Raw genomic sequence first — 24,290 nt, 5'->3', positions numbered from 1 at the left:
CCCAAAGTGCTGGGATTAGAGGCATAAGCCACAGCACCTGGCCTGGAAGGATTTTTAACTCCAGTCTAGTTCACTCAACAATGATAAACACAAGAAGATTATCTCATCTATTCAAGTCTTACACATTCTTAAAATGAGGTTCAACTGTCATCTTCTCTACGAAACCATACAACTACTCCACCTTACTCTACTGGAAATTCTTTAACTAAATTTTAATCTTGATCCACACAACTGGCACTTAATTAGATAAATGTTTGCACTGTTACTTTCAACTAACCAATAAGACTGAAAGATTACTGGGTAAAGTCTTTGTAGCTCCCTCTACCAACTAACACATTACATAAGTACACAGATAATAGATGCTCAATGAATAACTGAAACCCTAAACCCACACTGTACAGCTAGCTTAAAAAAAAGTTTTTTGTTTTTTTGTTTGTTTTGTTTTTAATAGAGGAACTTCAGTGGCAGCCCAACTGCAGTCCTACTGTCCCACTACTTATAATGCCAGTATGATCAGTTAGAACTAGCAGTTACAAGCTCTGGCCTGACACATATTTTTGTAAATAAAGTTTAACTGACCCATAGCCATGCCCATCCATTTAGGATTTGTCTGTGGCTGCTTTCACACAATGGAAGAGGTAAGTGGCCACAAGAAAGACGCTATGTCCTACAAAGCCTCAAATGTTTATTATCTGGCCCTTTACAGACAAAGTTTGACAACCCTTAACCAAAGCATTCCTAACTTTGAGGGTTGTTTGTATTTTTGACTGCCCAATTCAAGAAGTAAAGATGTTCTGATGGTAGCACACAGCAGGTTCATAGCTGGGGCGACATTCTCCATGACCTAGTAAGTGGCTTATTTACTATTTTCAGTTATCTATTTGAACACACAACTCCTGATAAAATGGATAATTAAGAGTTTATTATATAATCAAATAAAAATTGAACTAATTTACACAGTGATGAAAAGTCAAGCCACCCATAATGACTTATAATAATCTTTGAGTAAGCATCTTGCTCAAGGTTGGATGGTGCAATAGAGCCTGAGCCTGTTTGAAGAGACATCTGTTATAAATAAAATAACCAGCTCCAAAGCTACAAGCTAACATTTCCCACCAATGCCACATACTTCACTGGGAGGATTCAAAGGACACTGTAACTGGGATAATTATATCATTTTAGCAAAGCAGGTAAATTGTGGTGGATTATAATTCTGACTTTGAACACATTTTAAAATGAAATCATCTGCTCATCATCGTGTAGAATGACAACCCACATGAAGGAAAAAATATTGAGACCAATTTCTAGTAACTAATTGCAAACATAGTGAGCTTCAATGGTAAATTAGTAATTGGATTAGTACTTTTTCCCATTAACTTGTTATGTGACTTGAAGTTAATAATAGCCTCCAAATATACATTTACAATTTACAAAAACAGAAATTACTATTCTACAAGGTTAACAGATATTTTAGTTACATGGACAAAATCACTCAAACTCTTCAATGAAAGGTGTCATTAAAAAAAAAACACTGTGTGTGTGTTTAAACAAATTTTAATTAATCCTTTTAGGATACAATGGCGAAAAACTTAGGTCATTTAAGTTCAGAAGCTAATCGGAATATCCTATTCAAGGACCCGTTTTAGGGAGGACCGAAAGTGTCCTCCTAAGATATTCTCTGGCATGTTTTCATGCACACTGCTTCTCCAGCATGTTTATCATTTGACATACTCTATTAAACCACAACCACATCAAGGCCTCCCTACGCTGCTAAACTCAACGGATCCACCAGTTAAGGCTTTCAAGGAGTGCTCTTTTCTAGTAATATACCAATTCCAAGCACAGTGCTAACGAGTAGATAGAATGGACAACATTCCCTGGGACAACCAAAGAGGACTTCCATTAGCACCGCCTTACTCCCTGTGACAGAAGTAAAAAAACTGCCAAGCAGGCTTTTTCCCCGCCACACTGTTCGACACTAATCATAAAACACTACAGATGCATCCTTTCTCAAAATGCAGAGGGATTGTGTGTATTTGCAAAGAACAACTATTTTCTATGCTTCCAAATTCTTAATCCTGTTTGGAGCTGTCAGTGGGGGTTAATGGAAGCCTTGGATAGGAGAATTCCAATCTGGTTGGCAGATGGATAGGTTGGTTATAGCTACATAACTATGTCTTGCCTGCAGGCACAATTCAGAACACTGTTAAAGCAATATAAAGTCTCTGTCAAGCTGAACCATTTGGATCAGTAGCAAGGAGAAATAATAATAAAAAAGAAGTTCATTTCTGGGCCTTGTGCATTTATGCTAGTATGCAGAAACTGATTAATTGTCATAGTGCACTGGTCTTCTATACCTCAGATTTCTACTTCTGGAGTAGATTTTGCATGCTAATATAATCATTCTCCCTCTTGAGACATTAGCAAATAATCAAATGAAAAACAGGATCATAATTTACTGAGATTTGAGCAATTCTCTATGCAAATTTGACTTGTTATTGCTGCTGCCTCGTTAATCTGAATGCCTTTGACAAACTCCTTTGATTTATGAACTCGTGACAACTCCAATGTGTATATATTTTGCTAGATTGACATTATCATTAAGAGTGGGTGGACTGAGCTCACATGAATGGCTGATTTTATTCGCTGGTGTCTGCTGCTCAACAGCTGAGCATCTCCTCCTCACAAAGCCCCTGAGCGGCAGGCTCTTCCCATCTTCCCATCCATTCATCATCTCGATGTTAATTGGCCCAGGCTTTAAGCAAATTTTCAACACGATTTAAAGGCACGATGACACTGATTACTGACCCTCTGCCATACGGTGCCTATTGATTAACCTGACAGAGATGATGAGCTTGAGGGAAACTAGGTGTGTGGGGACCTCGGGGGAAAAAATATATTGTCTATGCAGGCAAACACTTGTCATTACCTCACAAGCCAGAATTTGCACAGCACACATTCTTAAAACACACTACTGCTTTAACACCTACAGCTAACACAGAAAGTGCTTTCTGTATTCAGAGATTACAGATAAGTCATGTCAAAGCGCATGACACATTCAGTATTTAGAAGAACTCCCTAGATAGATGGCTGCCTTTCAACCAATTATGCTTGTTCTGGCTGATGTGTCTAATTCAGGTTAAATTCAAAGACAGTAACTGGGTGGCCTGGTAATGTTGTATCAGAAAAAAATAAGAATGAGAAAACTTAGATTCTTGACAATAGAGGAAGGAAGAAAGGAAGGATTAAAATTATTTGCTGCCATTCTACCACTATTAAAAGGAAAAATACTCTTAAAGAGGAAGAAAACATCAACCTGATTATACGAATTTTGTTTTCTGTTCTTTTAATACCTCTGCCTAATTGCAACTGTCAAACTATTCCTGGCAGAGAAATTATACCCACAACTGAATTATTTTAAAATAAAGTATATTTTAAGTCTAACAAACATTCCCTTTAAATTCTTGCTTGCCCATTTTCAACAACTGCTGTGCAAACTGCTATACTTAGGAAAATTGTGCAGGATCTTTATTTAACATTAAGCTTCATAAAAACTAAATGTTGCATTATCAGAAAAAATGAAAGTTCATAATAGTCACTGAGCATTAGTAACAAACAGAAATCTGCCGTAAAATATTGCTAGTCTGTGAATTTACACAATGTCATGCAGCACCCAATATCAGGGATCAGACAGAAAACATCTTTAGATAGGATCAGTTATGATCTAAAACAAAGCCAACAAATATCCCCTCTCTGGCCACACATATCACCTTGTTTACTTACGAGTCCTGGGGGGACGGCCAATATACAATTTTATACACGAAGATTTTGGGGCAGCACTAACAGTTATTTCAAAGCTAAAATAATAGAAAACTGAACAACCCGGCTGTAGCACCTATTACAGTGACATGGGCTGTTAATGTAAGAGATCAAATGTTTTTCAAGTCAAACAGCATTGGTGCCTGTTATACTGGAACATGTAGCTTACTCCCTAAAAGCCTGCCTCCTGCTCTTTTAAGATAAACAAGCTCAACTAAGCACTGAGATACTCTGATAAGGATAGAAGAGATGAACTGCATCAGGGAGTGACAAGGCAAGGACATGAATGAGCAGTGTTGCTTTCTGTTAACTTCCAAGTCACCGAAAATATCACAATACAACATTTTAATATTTCACCATTAATTAAAAGTCTAGCTATAGGAGAAAGATAAATTTGTAGCAATAAATATGGGTACCAAAAAAGGGAGAGGGGCTAAAACAGTTATCTATTTTGTGAATAGGAGCAATATTACACAGCTGTCTGAACACAGTCAGCTTTGTGACTTCTTAATCGAAGGTTTGAACATCAACTTAGCAATGACTATGAGTATATAAAAGTTTGTAATTATGTTAATATGCTCCACATCAGAAGTAATAGTCCATTTAAACTGTAAAGTTTTTTTTTTTTTTTTTTTGGTTCTAAAGCCTTGATTTAAAAACAAACAAAAAAACTTCCTACCTTACCCTTTCACGTAGATTTTTTTTTTTTTACATTTTATCCTGCTTAATGTATGAATGCAATTACAAAATTACATCTATTTATTAAAATGTGGGTTAATATTTTAAAATCCCAAACACGCTTGCAAAGCAGGCATCTTATACTACTGTAGGTTGTTTTTTTCTTGATGGAACTAAAAGGACAACTTTCAGGGGGGAAAAAAGCAATTCACCCATATGTTTACACTATTCAAAATGCAATAACAATGTACAAAGTAGCGAAATAAGCAAGGCAAATGAATTAAAATTCACCATGGGGATTTGAGATAGAAAACCATACACAATAAAAAGTTAAGCATACCTATCATGTAAACAAAAATGTAACTAGCTTAAGTTACCTTTTACCTTTAAATCTATATGAATCTTTTTAAAAACTGCTTTCCTCTTTAAGACGTTACCTTCACAATTATGTGTTTTGGACAGGTTTTTTCATGCCATGATTTTCTTTGCTACCATATTTACAAAAATATTTCATCCAGAGATCCTCTGCATATAGTTTTGAGTAAATTAAGAGGCAAACATTTGCTTCTACTAATAAGGACATCTGGTTATTTTTGTAACTCAAAGACCTCTGTAGATTTTCTTATGTAGATTTTTTTTTAATCAAAATAGGACTGAGAACTATGGAACCCTTAGGATGTATGACAAAATTCTTTCTCTCTGATGAATTTTTTTTTTCTGTCATCCTTGTTTCTGGGTTTTTGTTTCTTTTTGCTAAATGACTTTCATCCCCTTGCTTTGGTGTTATTATGACAACAATATTTTGGAGGAAATTTAAGATTCCTTTAAACTTGATAAAAGCTAATATCCCCAGATGTGAAACCATCCCAAGTAAATAAACTACATTTCTGAAAACTAGACTGGGCTAGATTAAGATCTGTGTTTATGTGTATATCTCTAATATGGACTGGCTCTTGTTTAATCATTATTATTTTTCCTAATTAAGAAATTATTATATAGGCTTATTACTATACTGTGTCCTTCCCCACTAATGATACTGCCTTAATGTCTCTTCGGGTCATTAAAATTACAAATACCATTCCTCTCACCTATTTCTATAAATTTTTGGTTCCCAAGGCTGAAAAACATGTCTCAGCATAGATCTTGAAGGGTGTACCTTAAAGAAAAGTAACATATAGGGAGAGAAAAAAAATCATATACCATACATTATATCCCTTGCTTTCCTCTTAAAACGGTAAGTAGACTAATTATACCCCTTATTTGGGATACTTGAGTTTAATCTGTAACTTTTGCTGTAAATCCTGCTTTGCATTTTCTGCTCATCTCCACTATAGAAATGAAAAAACTAGAATGAAATAAAATGTTTTTAAACAGAAAACAGCAAATATAACTCAGATTAACTGCATTCTCATGGGTCTCTAAGTAGCCAGACCCTAAGGTAGTATTGGCCTAAGGATTTAAAATTTGAGAAGACTTCTATTGCTGAAGGGTCAAAGGTTATAAACACCAATTCATGTCTTCAATTTTTAATCTGTTAACATCACCAAACAACAAATGAAAATAAAACCAAAACAGATTAGCCTGGAGTTCTACTAGGGGTAATTTAACAAATTTAATGGGAAAAATGGCTAATTTTACTGCTCCAGGGATAAACAACCTTGTTGGTTTGTTGTTGTTGTTGTTGTTTTAAAGCAATGCTCTTTGATGTGTAAGTAACAATTTTTTAAAGATTTTTTTTTCCAATAGAAGGAAACTGCTTTTTTCTATAGCAATGTAAATAGTTTCTACTTAAAGAATATCAAAATTATTTCTCTTAAGCCTAAGATCTTAAGTTACTGGAATGCTAGAGAATGGCTGTATACCTCTAATCTACCATTTTGCTAACTATACAGGATTTTGTGCATTTCTGACAAATCCTACAATTAATTTGATTATGTTGTCATTACTTTCCACACCGTAACTATCCTCTATTTAAAGAATCACAAGAAATGTACATCTTCTTTTCTCAAAATTATTCCACAAGTCACTAAATTATAGAAAATTTTACTATCATTTAGCAGAAATTGTTTTCTTTGAAAATATTAATAATACTTAGTTGACTGAAGAAAAAAATAAGTGATAAACCATCAAAATGTTTCCAAATTATTCTGTCTTTGATTAGAATCTAATTTTAAAGTGGCCTTTTACTTTAATTTAATTTAATAATCATTATAGCACTGAAATTCAAATTGGGCTAATTTTAATGAATGATATTTTAAAATCTGTTATTAGCTATCATCAATGGCATTTTGTTATTATTACTAATAACTGTTACTATAATTACTATTAGTAATTATTACTAATATACTAATATGTTATTAGCTATCATCAATAGCACTTGTTGCAGTATGGAATGGAAAACACCACTACAGAGTCTGGTAATAGATAATTGGTTTGACAGATATCAAACATCAATTTTAGTATCATAGTAGTTGTTCTTACAGTACAGAATTAGTAAATACCATAGTAGCTAATTGTGGTATTAAAGTATCTCCTGCCAAAATACCCTCTTGTGGAAACCAATGCATAATGCATCTTTTGCTCCTATACACAATGAAGGAATGGTTGACTTCAAAACCAGGTGCCTATCACTGCTGTACAAAGGACATTCTGGGTAGTGGTCAGTAAAGAAAGAATGGCCATTTCTAAATGCCAGTGGTTCCCAACATCTCCTTTCTTTCTGAGTGGAATCAAGTCTGAGAGCACTGACTTGTGGGTCATTCGACCCACGAGGGCCTGGATAGGTTTCAAGAATAACAGAGGTCATGTAATTGCCAAAAGAGCATTAGCCACTCAATCATAATGGATAATTAAATGACCTACATGATTCCTGAAATAGCTGCTCTATATTTGGTCTATTACTTGTGTCCCTCAAGATAAGCTACTCGTCTGGTCTGCCTTGACCCGCAAAAGTCCAACCTGCGCCCGAACACTAGCTGCATGCTTCTATTGCTTTGTAACCGGCCCCCCTACCCTATTCATGCCCCAGACTCGGCTTTCAAGAGGACACACATAAAAAATCAATCTTGTGTCCTTCTCCCTATTGTGCTCTCTGGAATACAAATGACTAAAGCAAAGAAAAAAATTAGTAAATTCCTTGTTTAGATCTTTGGCGGATAGAGGGAAGAAACATAAGAACTACAGAGAAGGAAAGTTGTGGTTAATTTTTTTTAAAGTTTTGCTCATAGGCCTTCAATGAATTTTTACATTCGATTATAAAGCTAGTCAGGGATTTTTTGTGGGCAGCAAGTCATTAAAACTTCAGTTGCCTAAACTGCATTTTTGATGGTGTTGAATATTAGACTCTTTCCTGGGCTAATTTTTCAGTCCATACAGAAAGCAAAGTGCCTCTCAACAAAATGAAATACACACAGCATCAACTGTTTATATAATAGCAGTAGCCAAAAAAGCAAGAATCTGTAATGCCTCAAATTTTCATCTCTCTGAATAGTTCAACAGTCTCACTATAATTCTTAGTCACAATTACAACCAAATAGAAGCCAGGTGCATCAAATAGCAAAAATGTACTGGATAATTTGCTTCTTTGGGAGGAAAAGGTCTGCCTTTGGCCCTAGAGGTAGCTGCACATCTAGCAAACACTACAGAAAAAGGCAAGAGACAAGTAACCAAAGACAACCTCACAATAATGGCAAGGGACACAGGATGTGAGGGACAAAAGAGCTCACATTTAGAATACCTTAGAGGCTAGTAGGATTTTTCTGTTTCCACAGGAAATTATATAGCTGGAGGCTACTGGCTATCCTGATCTCTTACTAGTACATGGATGGCTTATTAAACCTAGAACATATCTGTTTTAGTTAACTTCTGAGCAGGGAGGGGGTTTGGGGGTGAGGGGGAAGAGAACAAAATGTACTTAAATGCTGAATTTTTTCTCCAGGCTGAATGCCTTTCATCCAATAAGACATTCAAAGCAGTGACCCAGCAAATGGATTGAAAAAGCAATCTTCCGTCCCAGTGCCACATTATCATTCCTATTCAGTATTCTCCATGAGATATCTCAATCAGCTGTGTGTAAGTGACAACGCAGCCCATTGCTGGGTTAATTAAACATTTGACTTTAACACCCTCCCCATCATTAAGCAAATAAAAGCAGATAATTCAAACTGCACTTCATCCTCAGGGTACACAACACACATGTCAAAATTAAGAGAGTCCAAAGCCTCTGGGGAATTCTGTTGAGGCTATAATCAGTTTAAATCTTATCTGGTTTATCAATTATTCTATTGATTAAACCAAAGCGATTATACACAACTCCTCTGCCACATGGGATTGATGTCAGTAGAGCAAGAAAATAACTCCAGGAGGTTCCAAACTGATTTAAAAAGAGACCAACAGACAGACCGATAATAGTCGATTATTACATACCAGTGATCCATATACTGAAGAGTTGATTCTTAGTTTCAGGCGGGTGAAGTGAACTGTTTCCAATCACTATGTCCCTGCGCTATACCTTACAGTTGGCTTGAGTAAATTTATGTCTTGAAAGATCAACATATTTTCTACTGATTTAAACAGAAGCTAGCACGCTCAGCAGTTGAAATATATTTTATAGATACTGACCCTAAGCTCTAACAGAGAGAATCTCAAACAGGGAAAACTAAAATTTTTTCTAATCTTCTTACCTGTATGCATGTGACCAGTAAGATGCAGGAATGAAAAGGGACATATTTGAGAGCTGATACTCCTACAGATACACAATCAGCTATTCCAATGTCCTAAAACACCATCATTCTTGAAAAACAGAATCTAAGAAATCAGAAAGATCTTACCATAGAGTCATGACTCTTTTTATTAATTCTAAGGGCACACATCTTCAATGCCATTAATAACACTGAAAATATATAGTTGTATCTTCAAATGAAATATCGATAACTAAACCCTGACATATCGAGTTTCTACCAGAAATTTGTAACCACAATTTAGTTACCCTTCTGCCTCCATTCATTGTGTAATATCTTTCAAATGTCTAGAACCCCTATAACCTCAAGGCCATGCCCTACTATACACGAGAAAACCACTAATAAAACCTACTAACAAAATGGGGGAGGGTGGTTAGACTACTCCACACCTGAAATCTGTGCACTTACAGCCATGCTCTTCAGAAAGGAAATTTGTTCACTGCTATGCTGGCACCACATGTGCATTCAACCATAATAATTTAACTTATCTCCTTCAGATTTTTTGTTTTCAGACACACTAAGAAACCTGTATTAGCATGCTGTATTCTACACTCACCACTAGAAATACTGAGGGTGCTATTTGTAATTGTATTCTTTTTAAGAGGTTTATTCTCTGCAGCTGTTTTCTGCTTGCAGTGTATTTTGTGTAATCAGCACATCATCATAAATACATTGGCTGTTCCCCTGAGGGTAGCTGTCAGTGTTTAATTTACAGAACAACCTGGCCAATGTGAATTTTAACACTACAGCACTATGGCAAGGAGTTACCACACTCTGTGAAAAACAGGTTTCTATGAATTTTTATATCAAGAGCTGGTCCCAGGACAATTTAGGTTCTAGAAACAGACTGTTTAAAGAAGCACTTTATACCTTGTATGCAACAGACTCTTTCTCAGTTATAGCCTCAGTATGAAAGCCCCAGACTAACTATCAAATCACCAGTGTGAACTACCAGTTCAGAAGACAGCAAGGATTGAAAATCTATGACCAACCAGTAGGAGGCATTGTAACAAATATTATCATCTCTTTTTAAACTACATGTAGAGCTATCACAAACATCACTGTTCCCTTAGAAGGTATGTAAAGGCAGAGAGAAAACCATTTAAGACACAGACTAGTCTGGAATACACATTATCACTTTTTTGCTGAGATGAGATATATCTGATATGAACATAAGTATACCATTTCCTTAGGACTGTTACTAAGCCAGACCTCTAGCTCAACAAATTGGAAAAAAATACATATGACTAATGGATATTAACACTAGTAATTATAGGCATAGTGACTGGTATATAAGTACTTAATACATGTATAATAAATAACTATAAGCTCCTTGAGGATAGGTTTTGAATCTTAATTTATGCCCAATACTTTGTACAGTTATTGGCAAATAAAAGGTACTCTACGTGAATCGAATGGAGTTGTGGCTAGTTGTGAATGACCATGTTATTTGTAAAGCCTTACATCTACTTGATGTCAAAAGGATTTTCTAAATCAGTAAAATGTGTCAAAAGGATTTTCTAAATCAGTAAAATGTCCCTAAGGACAATATAAAAAGTACAAATTGTATGTGTTAGTCATTTTAGTGAGAGTTATTTGTACAAGAAATCTAAGTACCTCAATCTCACGATGAAAAACAAATTAGCCTACAAAATAATGGCATATTCAAACATATTTTAATAATGAAGATTACATAGAAGAAATTAAAACTTCTATGCTATATACTTGTTTCTATAACTTTAATATGATCAAATGGAAAGTGATCGTTTTAAAGGCTCAGAATGGTAACCAATAGCACTTTTCTATTACTGAAGTGGTTTTATATGCACACATACACATTCTATAAATCAAGTGATTATACATATGTATTCTTCTGTTAAGGGCCATTTTTACAAATTAGAATGCCTAAAGTTAAACTGAATCAAAACATATTTCATGTTGAGTTGTCCTCAGTGTATCTGCTTTTAATGTTGCACAGGACTACATTTGCATGCTGTTTTACAAAAATCAGTAAATTGTGACTAAGATTCTTTTTTTCTTTTAAAGGAACAAAATAACTGACTTCACTTAGGAGGGTTTAAAACTTGCCCGAATTTGTGGTAAAGTTAATTTTTAAACTATTAAGTAGAACTACAATAGAGGCCAGGCATGGTGGCTCACGCCTGTAATCCCAGCACTTTGGGAGGCCGAGACAGGCGGATCACGAGGTCAGGAGATCCAGACCATCCTGGCTAACACGGTGAAACCCTGTCTCTAGTAAAAATACAAAAAAATTAGCTGGGCTTGGTGGCGGGTGCCTGTAGTCCCAGCTACTCGGGAGGCTGAGGCAGGGGAATGGCGCGAACCCGGGAGGCAGAGCTTGCAGTGAGCCGAGGTGGTGCCAGCCGTCTGGGCACCAGAGCAAGACTTCATCTCAAAAAAAAAAAAAAAAAACAAAAAACAACAACAGAGATCTGTACAACTTACTTTGATACTGCTGTAATATAAGCATAATCATATAAAAGCAAAATCTGGTAACACCTTTAAACTGACCTCAGTATTTCTAACAACAAGGAAAAAAACTGTATTAGAAATATGAACAAGCCCTATATCATTTATCCTTTCTATGATGCTAAGACATTTCAAAAACATTAATTCCTTTTTACGTTTATGTCACTGAAGGGCAAAATGCGAAAAAAGATGACCCACCAACTTGATATTTTTTTCACCAGTTAAAAAAAAAATTTTTAATTCAGTTGAACATTTGCAACTTAGTACTTAAAAAAATTTATGCCTAATAAAATATATCTTAATTTTTAATAAAGAAATTTGTCACATTCTTTCCTTTTCAATTTAGAATTACAAAAATACATCCTGGGACCTTTTGAACTAAACTGGATGGGGTTAGACTGAGGTCACACTGTATTTTCTCTTCCTTGGAGACCACATAGTAGTTCCATAGGCTGCCATTAGATAGCAGCACAGTACACACCATCAGTTATGTCTCTCACAGTCTCTCCCGTTAAGGTTGGAATTATCTCAGTTACACACACACACACACACACACACACACACACACACACACACAGAGAGAGAGAGAGAGAGAGAGAGAGAGAGAGAGATTCTAATTCAATTAGTGCAGTCGGCAACTCCAGAAAAGAGTAATTCAATTAGTGCATTGTGGAGCTCTACAGTACCTCTAAGCAGATGTTCACCATCTTCAGGAACTGGAGCTAGGTTTAAAATACCTGTACCACTTTGATATGCCACTACCTTATGTCATTTGTCAAAGTGCTTACATATGCTTTTCTGCCGTCAAAGAAAAGATGAGGAAACAAACAGGCTAAGTTCCTAGAAATTTTTCCATCATTAACAACAAAGAAGTATATGCAATCTTAGGCAGTAATTAAATTACATTATTTAAATTGTGTTCAAAACAAGACATGTCTACACTGTATTCTGACTTATTACACTTTTTTTTTCGAGACAAAGTCTCACTCTGTCGCTCAGGCTACAGTGCAGTGGGCGTGATCTCGGCTCACTGCAATCTCCGCCTCCCAGGCTCAAGCGATTCGTGTGCCTCTGCCTCCCAAGTAGCCTGTGATTATAGGCATGTACCACCACGCCTGGCTAATTTTTTGAATTTTTAGTAGAGACTGAGTTTCACCATGCTGCCCAGGCTGGTCTCAAATTCCTGAGCTCATGCAATCCACCCGCCTCAGCCTCCCAAAGTGCTGGGATTGTAGGCATGAGCCACCACGCCCGGCCAAGAAAAACCTTTCTAATAGAACCAACAAAGTAGAAAGCAAGATGCTTCAAGAAGTCTGATTCACCAATAATGGTGGTGATCAGGCAGGGATTAGATGACTCCCTTCCAAACACATATCATAGAGGATTTCTATACTATGAGATGTATGTGACTAGATGGCCTCTGATGTCTGACCCAATGCTGAAACTCTATGGTTCTATGAATACACTGACGTTTGCTCATGAGGCAAGCCTGGAGTTTAAATAATAAAGCTAATCATTAATTGTGAAGGTGTGGTTGTAAAAAGCCCATAAGCTGTGAGGCATTTTCACTGTGTTGATGCATACTACACCAAGAAGAAGAAATTTTGTAGTTTCTTTGTACTAGATTTAGAAAACTCCATAAAAGCACATTTCAGTCTCACTTCTTAAACACTTGCATTCCTCTTATTCTTCTAAGACTGCAAAAAATGGTTTGTTTTCATTCATCCTGTAGAAATCAGCCAATGAGAAATCAATTTCTACAAGAATGATTTTTGAAAACTTCCCCACTGAGTCAAGACAGTGGGTTCTCATAGCTTAAATGCAAATCTACGTCAATGTTTATGCTTTAAAAATTCAGAGCAATACTTAAAAACAACAATAACTAGTTCTTAATATCCCTCCCTTTGGTATTACTTTCTGAGCACAATATTTTTAAGTAAGGACAAAAATCTGTCTACAAAGGAGCAGGACTTATATTTTACAAGTATTATCTCCTCTCTTTCTAGCATGGCCTCAAAGCAGGAATTACCAACACCATTTTTCCAGTTCATTTCACTGGACTGATGCAGAACAGCTCTTGCCTTTCACATTTTCAGAGGAGAGGGATAAGCTAAATAGTTGCCTTTTTTTTTTTCTTTTTTAGACGGAGTCTTATTCTGTCAACCCAGGTTGGAGTGCAGTGGTATGATCTCGGCTCACTGCAACCACCACCTCCAAGGCTTAGGCGATCCTCCCACCTCAGCCTCCCAAGTAGCTGGGACCACAGACTGGTACCACCACAACTGGCAAATTTTTTGTATTTTTGGTAAAGACAGGGTTTCACCATGTTTCCCAGGCTGGTCTCGAACTCCTGAGCTCAAGTGATCCACCCACCTCAGCTTCTCAAAGTATTGAGATTACAGGTATGAGCCACAGTGCCCAGCCATTGAAGTACTTTCAATACAAACTCTTTTCCATACTCCAGAAGAATTGTAAAAGGCCATTCATTCTCAGTTAAAACTGTACTTGTAAATTCTATGCCCCAAAATGGATAAAAATGAAAGCATACATCAACAGTGCTTCCTTAGAAGAAAAAAGTTTTTAAAAAATACATGTGTTGTTTTAAGATGTATTGTAATTTATAAACTCCTACTCGTAGCTTGAAAAAAAGATGTAATCTAAAACATAATCGAAAACTCATTGTATTACTACAAAATATTTTCCAAGAAATATACGGTGGCTTTTACAAGCAAGATTTTCTATTCATTTGGCATAAGCTGGACTAACATAAGCATCATGTTCCTTTCATATTACCTAATGAACTTTCTTACTATAAATAAACATTTTCCACACTAAAAAAACTATTTTTCTTTCCAAAATTTTAAAGTCTTCTATAATTTGACCACTTGTTAAAGACACTGGATAATCAGAGCAATAAATAAAATAGCTGGGTGAATTTTGATTGGCCTGGTAATACTGCCATACAGTACGCTATCAGTTTAACAAACTATGTCACTGCATCTCTTTACCCAATACCACTTTGCCAACTTCCTGCCTCCATAAAAACAGAACTGGGACCCAACTTGATGCTTCCTTACAATAGGGTGTTCCATAAATTCCACTATTAATAATACACTAACCCAACTTTATCTCCTTTGCCCACAGCCTGCATTTATTTTCCAGTGTTAAGTTTGGCTCTATCAGCATCACTCCTTTTTAACACTGTCCCTTTTCATGCATTTAAGGCAACTACTTCCAACCCTATCAATGAAAGCAGACAAATGGGGGAGAAAGGAATGAACCGCAAACACCTCAAACAAGAAAGGTTGCTTTAAAAAACCAAGTGTCACATTCTGACAGTTCAATATTTCATAGCCAATACAAGGAATGTACAACGACACTGCAACTTTAAATCTTTTCTTCCTATGTCAGTCTCTCTTTCTCTCATTGTAATGCCAAAGGGAACAGCAATCAGAGTGGAGATGTTCTACGTGATAGAGGTCAGGACACCATCGGATCAACGTACCAGAAACACGACCTTGTTTATTTTTTTTCCACAGTATTATTGTTTACAGGGTGCTTTGCTCGTGTACCTTGTGGTTCTTAGCTAAAAGATGAAATTACAGCCCAGGATGAAGCGCTCAGGCACACATCCAATTTGTGTTTCCATCTCAGAAAACAAAAAGCTTCTAAGGCCCTCAGGCTGCCATTCAAACTTGGAGGCTGACATTTTTAACAGCATGAACCAGAGACTGGCAGAGAGAATGATCTAATGCATTTCTGACTTGTCAATCAAAGATCTCACCTCTGCTGTCTTGTAAACAGTTGGGGACCATCTAACTACATTCATAAACCTAGGGAGAGCTTACTGCCAGCTGGGGTGCTGTAGCCACATGCTCTGGCTTCTATTCACCAAAATCATGATTCAGTTTTATAATCTCACTGTAAATAGTCCATAGGCACATTTCCAGGACTACTGGAATTGAACCAGAGTAGGGAATACAAAAGAGATTTTGGTCAAATATTATGTTATTTTCAAGCTGCTGGAATCCTGTACTCATTTTATCCTCATTTTACCAATTCTCCCCAAAAGATTGCACTGTGCTGCAGTTGAAATGCTTAAAAAAATAATGACCTGCTTTTTAAAAATCTAGGGGAAATATACTAATATTATATTACAAATTTCCCTTGTAGTTTATTACCAGTAACAAAACAAGTACTACCCCAAACAATGGCTCATATAAAGGGTAGAAACTACAATGAACAGTAGCAACTATATTTTGGTAAAACTAATCATGTACTTTCTTTTAAATATAAAACTTAAATTCATATACAAAAGCTTTGTACTTACTAATCTGACATAATGTAGTATATATGTATGTGTATGTGTGAAACATAAAAACATAAAATTAGATTACTTATATTGCTAATGAGAAGACTTATATTGCTATTCTTTCCCTTCTGTATATGACTATCTAATACAACACACGTAAGAAGTTAGACCCAATCAGGAATTTTTGTTAAAGAATCAAGTACGAAAATGAATACTTCTTTTATTCATGTCAATTTTATAGGGCACAGAATTCCAGTTTAATTCATACCAAGCTATAGATAATAGGTTTGCAACAAAGGTCTGGAGGATTAGAATGGTGTACCTGAGAACTTTAAAAGGCACATGACAGATAACCCAGCAGGAGAAGGTACACTGCAAAATTCCATTTCCATGTGATGTACTGCATCCCAAAGCCCAAATAACTATTTCAATATAATAGACTTGTTCTTCAGAGGACTGGTCATGAGAATAAGCTTAGAAAAGCTCAAAACTACTCAACACCACTCCCAGGAAAAACAAAACTCATGAGTATCAGCTCCCAATGGTAAAGTATTACAGTTCTTGGACAGCTAAACAGCCACACAAAGTCAAGAGATTGGTCTTTTTTTTTTTTTTTCTCAATGAGTCATTTGTAAATAACTTGGGCTTCTCTCTTCATGAAAAACGACAAAGGAAAGAGCTTTCTGAATGGTGTCTACTAAGATTCTGTAGCTTGGCAGCAGACATAAAATACCAAGTCTAGAAATGCATACAAACAACAAAACACTACCCTATAAAGCAGAACAATAGTGAAAGAAGGTACAAATAGTTGTGGCAGTCACAAAACATCAAATAATGATTCCTGAATAGTGCAAAAAGAATTCCTGCAGTACAATGGCCTCTACTTGGTACAAACAAAGATGGCAATAACAAGAAGGTAATCTCATAGTATAAAGAAAGTAACAGTATCTCTCCAGGCTCCAGAGAATACAGGTGGGTCTTGACTGCCCACAGCCAGAATTTGTCTCATAAGGACAGTCATCCGAGAAGCTCCCATCACCTCTTTAAGGTTTTCATCAATTCCATCCTTTTGGTTTGTGTTTCTTATACTGGGGCAACACCAGGCCCCCCAAGGGTATCTGTATCTCCCTTCTGCCATTAGAGGTACTGTTGAAGTTAAGTCAATTAGGAAAATCCAATATTATTCAAAACAAACAAAATAAGCAATAAACCCTTATCTAGAGTGAAGAGTTTGATTTTTAGGATCCACCATGAAAAATTTAAAGAAAAAATTAAGGAAATCTGATTGTCTCACAATAAGATAATTTGGTTTACTCTAAATATTAGATAATGCCACACTTTCGCCTGTGAATGAACATTAGCCGCATCATAGACATGTCAAAATACTCAGCAATAAAGGAGCCTGTTGTTTCAAAACTTGAAATAATTATTTAAGTAACTAAGCAGGCATCTGGAGAGAGAAATCAGCCTAAGATGTCACTTCTACAGGCAGACTATTTCCAAATAAGACTATTTCCAAAATAAGATAAAATGTAGCAAATTCAGGTCATCTCTACTTTTCTCACTGAATGTATATAAAAGTTGGAAAGGCAGAAGGTGATCAATAGATTTAAACGTTGGCTAAAATATTTTAAAAATCCATAATTACACTGTTTTTAAAAGACACAATCTTTTTTTATATATATACTTTAAGTTCTAGGGTACATGTGCACAAGGAGCAGGTTTGTTACATATGTATACATGTGCCATGTTGGTGTGCTGCACCCATTAACTCGTCATTTACATTAGGTATATCTCCTTATGCTATCCTTCCCTCCTCCCCCCACCCCACAACAGGCCCCAGTGTGTGATGTTCCCCTTCCTGTAAAAGACACAACCTTTAATATATTTCCAATATTTTGTTCATGCACTTTTAATTCTGTGCCTAATCGAGGCTTAATTAAGAAAGGGTCACTTTCAGCCAGGCGCAGTGGCTCATGCCTGTAATCCCTGTACTTTGAGAGGCTGAGGCAGGTGGATCACCTGTAGTCAGGAGTTCGAGACCAGCCTGGCCAACATGGCAAAACCCCATCTCTACTAAAAATACCAAAATTAGCTGGGCGTTGTGGCTCATGCCTGTAATCCCAGCTATTTGGGAGGCTGAGGCAGGGAGAACTGCTTGAATCCAGGAGGCGGTGGTTGCAGTGAACTGAGATTGTGCCATCTAGCCTGAGCAACAGAGTGAGACTCCATCTCAAAAAAAAAAAAAAAAGAGAAAGGGTCATTTTCAGTGTGCCTAATGATTTCCAAGGTTGCTGCTTATCACTATCAGCATTTTAATTTTACCAGTGTCTATTATTTTATAGAATAAGGATAAAATGCAATAAAATAGTCAAATAATTGCACAAACATATGCTGCTGTGAAGATAAAGATGTTGACATCATTGAAACTGAACTGTTAACTGGCTGGCAATGCTACTATATAATAGCTCAAAATGAACATTTGTTCAACAAGAGTCCAAATTTCACATACAGGATCCACTTCCGAGGGGATCATCATAGTTTGAACTGAATAAAAGCCAAATGTATAAAATTTGAGGACTGCTCACAAATTAGACTCTGCATCTGTGCGTGTGTGTGTGTGTGTAAATGTGTGGTCCGGTTAATTATCATTATTTCTCTCTGAATACACAACATGTGTGTATGTACGCACAGGTACTACTAGAAATAATTCAATGCTTTCTCGCCTCCCACCCCATATATGCTATTCAATAGTTTTCTTCAAATTATCTGTCTATTCAGTCATTAATTCAGCAAAAGTATCAACTACAATACTTGACGCTGGAAACATGAAATGAACAAAACATAGTGCTGCCCTCAAGGAACTCACAGTCTAATGGGAGAGAGGGACAAATACAGAAACAACTATACTAGCTTATCAGTGCTATGACGGGGATGCTCTGGGTACAGATCCTCTGACTAGTTTGAGAGAGAGAAGATAAAGATCAGGGAAGACTTTTATTCTAGCTCAGCTTGAGCTGAATCTTGAAGACTAGGTAGATAAAGGCAGAGAGTGGGTAAAGGACAATAGGTGTTTGTAGGGGGGTTTTTCAGGTAAGCAGAACAGTATATGCAAAGGCACAGATATATAAAAGAACACTGCACCTTTGGGGAACTGAAAAATTTGAAATGACTAACAATCACATGACAGGGAGGTGGTGGTGAGATACAAGCCAAATTCAAACTTTGTTCAATTCAAAAACATGTGAGCAGCTATCCATGAGATAAACAGTGACCAAAATCAGTATTACCAGATGATGAATGTAGAATTTGAGCAATATGATATAGGTGAAATGCAGAAATTATTAGTATCACTGAAATGGCAATCTCTGGGAGGACATTTAAAATCCTTCCTTCTTTCTACTTCTCTGTATTTTCTACAATTAATATTAAATGTTTAAATTGTATATCTCATAATTTAATTAAATGGTAATAAAAATACTTAAAAACAAAACTATTATTTGGGCGTGTGTGTGCACACAGGCACACATGGATAGATAAGTCATTCCAGATCAAAGGACACTAACATGTTAATTTAGCAATAATTATCTTAAAGTGGAAGGCATATGGGTGATACTCTTGTTTATATATTTACCAAATAACGTGTATATTCCATAATAAACAATAATTCATCTTATTAGGAGAACAAACAATTTCCCCACAAACAAACAGATAAAAACATGTTTGATTTGTCATTCCCTGCAAACCCCTAAGGTGAGGAGTGTAGCTGGGATAAATATAAGTCAAATGTTAACATATACACAAAAAATAACTAAATTTATTATACAGAAATTGTACTATACTGAAATTATTCATATACAATGGGAGGGTAGCAGCTACAGAATGAGAAGCATTTCTGTCACAGTATAATTTTCCTTATGGTATTGTTTTGTAATAGAATTTGAATGTTAATGTATATTCAATTTGATAATTCATATTCCTCTAAAATCTCAAATGTAAAATTAAGTTTTCCATATATATAATGAATAATGCTTAATTTTCCTAGTATTGTTCCATTTTAACATTTCACTTTGTACATGGTAAAATTCAGTAGACTTGTCAGCATTCTTAAGTAATAAAATACAACATCTCTCCTGAATTCAATACAATTTCAACCTTTGACATGGAACCCTAGCTAATCGTAAAATATCATGTTTCACTTAGCTCAAGATTTTCCTAAAATTACTAGCTATACTTGATACCTAAAGTATTCTAGGACCATATAAATCTACATATATATATTTTTTTTTATTATTATTATTTTTTTAATTGAAACAGGTCTCACGCTGTCACCAGGCTGGAGTGCAGTGGTGCAATCATGGCTCACTGCAGCCTTGATCTCCTACGTTGGCCTTCCAGGTAGCTGGGACAGGTGAGTACCACCACAACCAGCTAATTTTTTGTAGAGACAGGGTCTCACTATGTTGCCCAGGCTGGTCTCAAACTCCTGGGCTCAAGAGATCTACCAGCCCTGGCCTTCCAAAGTGCTGAGATTACAAGCATGCATCACCGTGCCTGGCCCCTTATTTATATTCTTACAGTTAGAATTTCATTTCTCTTCTCTTTCAATATCTAAAGCAAAATAAAGAATCTTAATTACTCAGTTATTTTTAATTACTTTAACTCTATTGCTCATTCTCGTTTAATATTATAGATTATAGGATCACCATTTGCTGGAGATGAGCAAATGATTCCACCAAATATATCTACTGGTAATCAACAGAAATCTAATCACTCATACACTTTCCAGGATAAATCAATGGAATGATGAAAATAAAAATATCTTCAAACTAAACATATCCCCATAGAATCTATTTGAACATCTTTTTTCAGCATCTTCCCGGTCACTAGTTTTCAAACCATCTCAATGCTGTGGTTTCAATTTAAGCTACTGGGAATAATCCAGCAAATTCAGCAGTGACTCCATAGCTCTTCCTTCCTTATTGCTGTAAGAATTTTGACTTAAGATGCCTCAAACTTACTAAAAGAAAACAACGATTAAAAAAAAAAAAAAAGCCATGAAGCCATTACATTACTGAGACATTTCCTTAAACATATTTGTCAATATTAGTAAAAATGGGTATTCTTACTGTGACGACCACTTTGAAGAATTGCTTGACTGTCTCTTTTAAAGTTAAAAATACAGTTACTCTATGACTCAACAAATTCCATTCTTAGGCATGTAGCTAAGAGAAATAAAAATACATGCCAAAAAGAAAGACTTAATCAAAACTGTTTATAGTAGCTTTATTCATAATAGGCCAAAATTGGAAACAATCCAAATACCTATCAATAAATGAATGGATAAACAAACTGTGGTGTACTAACATAATGAAATATATTTAACAATAAAAGGGAACTACTGATATATGCAATATGGATAAATCTTAACATACTGATTGAAAGAAAACAGACACAAAGAATGTATACTATATGATAGCATTTATATGAAGTAAGTTCAAGAACAGGCAACACTAATTATTGGTGACAAATCAGAACAGTAATTGCATATGGGGGACGGGTACAGACTGGAAAGGAGTATGAGGAAACTCTCTCAGATTATGAAACTGTTGTGTATCTTGAAATTGAAGGTTACACAAAAGTATACATTTGTCAAAACTCACCTAAGAGTACACTTATGATCTATGTATCTCACTGTATGTAAATTTTGCCTAAATAAAAATCTAAGTAAATAATTTACCTAAATAAAAATCTAAGTAAATAAAATAAAATCTAAACCAGAAGGATGCAAATGCACTAAGACTGCTGTAATTCCAGTAGGTGGGCACAGAAAATATTAGATTCGAATCCAGTTTCTGCCTATTAGTTAACCAGCATTATCAAGCACCTGAGTGTGCTGAACCTGACACAGAACAAATTATTGAATTGATAGGATAAAACCAGTATATAAGCCCATTTTTGCTACATAAGACATAATAATAATCTTGTTAAGGCGGGGTTCAGTGACTCATGCCAGTAATCCCAGCACTTTAGGAGGCCAAGGTGGGCAGATCACCTGAAGACAGTTAAGAACAGCCTGGCCAACATGGCTGAAACCCCATCTCTACTAAAAATGCAAATTTAGTAGAGACAGAGTTTCAGCCATGTTGGCCAGGCTGTTCTTAAGCAGTGGTTTTTCACAGGCACTACAGCCCTGAACTCCTAGGCTTATATACTCCTCCTGCCTCAGCTTCCTGAGTAGCTGGGACTACAGGCATGCACTACTGTACCTGGTTCCTGCTCATTTTTTAAAAGTGTTTTTTGAAAAGCAGAATTTTTAAACAGTGAGGAAGTCCAATTTATCAGTTATTTATTTTATGGTTCATATTTTTTGTGTCTTAGCTAAGAAATACCTGCCTAACCCAAAGTCACAATGATTATTTTTGCCACATTTTCTATTAGTTTTACACATGTTAACTCATATTTAAGTCTATGATCCATTTCAAATTAATTTTTGTATACAGTGCAGTATAACAGTTGAGGTTCATTGTTTTGCACAAGGATATCCAATTGTTCCAGTATAATTTGTTGAAAAAAACTGAGACCAATGGGTTTTAATACAATAACAGAGGAAGTTCATTGACAAGGCTTCAGATACTATACTGCAACTAATCTTCAAGAAACTGCAACTACCTGAAAAAGGTATTAAAATATCTTTCCCTTTCAAACTATATACCTATGTCAGGTCAGGTATTACTCATACATGTCAACTAAAATAACAAACCACAATAGATTGAGTGCAGAAGCAGACATGAGAATCCAGCTGTCTTTTCTTAATCCAGACATTAAAGAGATTCATAAAAATGTAATACGCTAGTCTTAATTTTTTTTAAATATATTTTTCATAAAAATGTTATTTGCATTATATGCCACAGGTTTATTATAGTCTTTAGGTGAATTAAAGCACATTTATTTTTCTTAATTCCTATTACAAATATAGTGAATATCAATAGATATAAGCCATATAAACGAAAGCACTTTGGGGTCCTCAATAATTTTTTAAGAATTTAAAGATACTGGAAGCAAAACCAAGCTGCCATCATCTCTCTCTTCAACTACTGAAATTATCCTTTTTATAGCCAGCGTAACATATCTAAATGCATCTTCTTATAGCCAGAGTAATGCAAATCAGATCAGGTAAGACTTGTGTTTAAATCCTTTCAGTGACTTACTATTCTTAGCAACAAGACTAAACTACATACTTTGAATGGCTCATAAGACCTGAGTGATCAAGCTTCCCCAGTCTTTCCTCACTCTATTCTCCCTTTCTCTTTATTCTCTGAAACAACAGTCTTGTTTTCGGTAGGGTCCTTAAATGCACCAAACCTCACTGACTCTTGGGGCCTTTGCACTGACTCTTCCTTAGGCTGGAAACGTCCTCCTTCTCCTCCATTCCTATCTGTTATCAAGTTAATTCCTATTCATCCTTCAGATCTTAAACATTGATTACCTGATTTTCTTTACCTCAAACTTCAGGTTAGATTGGGTCCCCCTTTTATATATTCTTACAGCTCCTTGTACATTCCCTTCCTAGCATTTATCAGCTTGGGAGATTACACTTTTAGAATTATGTGATTTAATAGCTCTCAATCATTTCACAAAATAGAAATATAACAAACATCTATATATGTTACGTAAAGTATTCAATAAAATTTTGCCAAATACCCAAGATCAATAGTTCTCATCAGATTCTCAAAAGGATCCATGACCCCTGTGTAGTGAAGAATTACTCTTCACCAAAGAAAGGAATGGCCTTTGCTCTTGGCTATTGGAAAGCGGTCTCTGGGCCCCCGGAACTTCTTGTCTGGTATCTCTGTTTGCCTTAGAGATTTAGCTAGTGGACAAATGTGATTCATGTAGAACAGGAAGTTTTACAATTGGATCCTTCCCAGATTCTGCCCTGTGTGTCTCTTCTTTTGGCTAATTTTAACCTGTGTCCTTTCCCTGTAATAAACTGTGAGTATAATTGTTTTCAGTGAGTTCTAAGTCCTTTCTAGCAAGTTATCAAACCTAAGAGTGGTTGTGGGGACCTCTAAACAGGAAACTAGTTTCTGAAGTAGGAGCAGCCTTTTAGGAACCACTATTGTCTCAGACGTTGCAGACTGCCTAAACTAACTGCAACCCCAAAAAGGTTAAAAAAAACAACAAAAAAAAACCCAACAAACTAGACTATGGATTCTTCAATGGCAGAACCTTGTCAGTGTGATATGTAG

The 24,290-nt window shown here is 35.8% G+C and overlaps 2 protein-coding genes across 3 annotated transcripts in view; one reads left to right on the top strand and one right to left on the bottom strand.

Moving 5' to 3' along the window:
* BTRC (beta-transducin repeat containing E3 ubiquitin protein ligase) overlaps window positions 1-24,290 on the bottom strand; it is a 259,914-nt gene that overhangs the window by 104,164 nt on the left and 131,460 nt on the right. The gene's annotated exons all lie outside the window — the stretch shown is intronic.
* NDUFB8 (NADH:ubiquinone oxidoreductase subunit B8) overlaps window positions 4,691-24,290 on the top strand; it is a 943,883-nt gene continuing 924,283 nt past the window's right edge. Inside the window, exon 1 of the mRNA XM_050805047.1 lies at window positions 4,691-4,694. The gene's annotated coding sequence lies outside the window, so the exon portion shown is untranslated. The remainder of the gene's footprint in view (window positions 4,695-24,290) is intronic.

The sequence above is a fragment of the Macaca thibetana genome, chromosome 9, assembly GCF_024542745.1.
Source record: "Macaca thibetana thibetana isolate TM-01 chromosome 9, ASM2454274v1, whole genome shotgun sequence".
Taxonomy (NCBI): Eukaryota; Metazoa; Chordata; class Mammalia; order Primates; family Cercopithecidae; genus Macaca; species Macaca thibetana.
The sequence above is the reverse complement of the archived record's forward strand: the minus strand, read 5'-3'. Positions and strand labels throughout refer to the sequence as shown.